This window comes from Tiliqua scincoides, chromosome 6 (genome assembly GCF_035046505.1).
Source record: "Tiliqua scincoides isolate rTilSci1 chromosome 6, rTilSci1.hap2, whole genome shotgun sequence".
Taxonomy (NCBI): Eukaryota; Metazoa; Chordata; class Lepidosauria; order Squamata; family Scincidae; genus Tiliqua; species Tiliqua scincoides.
This window is the reverse complement of record NC_089826.1, coordinates 52,372,398-52,374,851: the sequence shown is the minus strand read 5'-3', so window position 1 is coordinate 52,374,851 and position 2,454 is coordinate 52,372,398.

Here is a 2,454-nt window from a genome sequence, read left to right as displayed (position 1 = left end):
CACAGTGTCATGAGCTATGACTCCCTGTTCCAAGTCCATGGCATAATTAATCCATGACTCACATAGGCAGTACATGCAGTGCTGTTTTCTAACAAAAGTGGAGTGAGTGTGTGTGTGTGTGTGTGTGTACTTTTGTGTGAACCATGGAAATTAAGATAGCCTGGGGCTGGCTGGAGAACAAGCATGTGTGGGTGCCATTCTCCTAAAGCACAAAGATATAAGTAATTTGAAAGCTTAACAAAAGGTAGCATCATAATTGCTCTCTTGCTAAACACCTGGCACTCTAGACAAGGCTGGAGGTGTGCTTGTCTGGGACACATTCCTGTGTGTTGAATTTGAATGTGCAACATGGACTGTGGTTTTTCCCATGGCTTGGAAAGGATTAAGAGGATTAAGTATGAGTTTGATACGGCCATGTGCTACCGAATCAGTAAATGGAATAATTCTTGGGCTAGTCGACAAGGTGGACCATGTTTTCAAAGGTGACAAATCAATGATATTTTATCCAGCTTTTGTACCTGAACTTGGTTAAAACAGTGCTAGGCAAATATTAATTGATGGGGGGCTAAATTTTCGTAACCTTGTTAAACCAAAGTGGAGGTGGGCCTGATCAGTGCTTAAATGAAAGGCCACACGGGGACTTTATTTATTTTATACATTTTTATTCTGCCTGTCTCCCACTGCCATGGGTGCCCAAAACAGCTTATATAAAATCATTTATAAAATTTTATAATATAAAAACAGTACAGTCATAAAACATCAAAAACCCAGAAGTAGCAGCACAAAAGCCATAAAAGCATCAGGAATAGATAAAAATACAAAATATAGGAACATAAAAATATAGCAGTACAGAATCAAAGCAGCAATAAATGATAAAATAAAAGATAGCTATCAAAGGTGACAGTAAAAGCAGACACAAAACATTAAAAACAAAATACATAGCACAAAAGTCCCACTACAACCCACTATGACCGAACCCTACAAAATGCTAATCTAAATTTAAAAAAAAAAAGTTTTTTTAGCCCCCTCTGGAATGCTTCAAGGCAGGGGACAGTTCATGATTTATGACGAAGGGAGTTCCATACTAGTGGTGACACAGCAGGAAAGGCCCTACTTTTGGTTGCCACCCCCCCCCTTCTGTTCATCTTAGTGAGCTGGCCCAAATGTAAGGGAGAAGGTCGTCTCTGAGGTATACTGGTCCTAAGTTATAAAGGGCTTTAGAGGTCAAAACCAACACAGTGAATCTGGCCCGGAAGTGAACTGGCAACCAGTACAGTCTGACCAAGCCTCTAGTAACCACATGGACCTTGAGTTTCTGGGAAGAAATATGGGATATAAATGTGATAAAATTGGAGAGCGTAAGATAAAACAAAGATAGGGTGAAGTACAACATTGAACCAATGTAGATGCAACATTGATTGATTTCTTAAGCACTGATCGACAACCAGGAACAGATAGCAGGGTTATCCTCTTGGACTCCTCCCTTAAGTGGGGATTAAGTATTACACAGGCACTGCTGTTAATTGCAGTTAAGGTTAACCAGGATACCCTCTTACCTGAGATTTGCTAATCATTTTCCCATCATCAATCTTTCCTGCCATGGTTAACTTCAACCACATTTAATCATGCTTAATATAATGCTTAATATAGCTTGATCTGCGTTGGCTACCAGTTTGGTTCCAAGCTCAGATCAAGCACTGATTATGAGTTTTACATCTTTAAATGGTTTGGAATCTGGATACCTCAAGAATCATCTCCACTCATGTGCCTTCCCATATATGCTATTTGTCTATTCAGGACTTGCTCTTGATCTTCTGAGGTGTATCAGGCATCCACTGGGAGCCAGAGCTTTCTGATGGTGGCAACACACCATCAGTGGGGAACTGATGTGGGGAACGCACTCCTGGCAGAGGCACAGTTGGCCCCTAATCTACACTCCTTAGAGTATTATGTGAAAGCCCAGCTTTTTTCATTCTGCTTTTGGGAGAGTTGATGCTTGGTTGGTAGTGGTTGCATGATATTGCTGGAGGTTGTGGGTTGTGGTTTGATTAGAGCTGCCTTTTAAATAGTTGTATTGTTTATGTTTTATATGACCAGGGGTGGGCCAAGTCAATCTGCCACCTAATTTTGCTGCACCACCAAATTCCGCTGCCCATTCCCTACCACTGCCAGTGTGTGTACATCACTACATTGTCCTCCATCAAAGTGTACCGGTGTACACGCTACTGAACATCTCACCATTTTTGACCCATCTTGATCCAATCTGCTGCTGCATTTTGCCAAGTGACTCAGCAGTCAGTCACTGCATACTTTGTGTCTCAGAATGAGGGGAGAGGCTGGGAAGGGAGCTCTTGGTTGCTTTCTGCCCACTTCTGATCACTTTTTGTCAAGAGGATGAACAGTGTTATGTTGTGTCACTTCTGCAGCTTAACTATGGGGAAAACATGCCCAGTG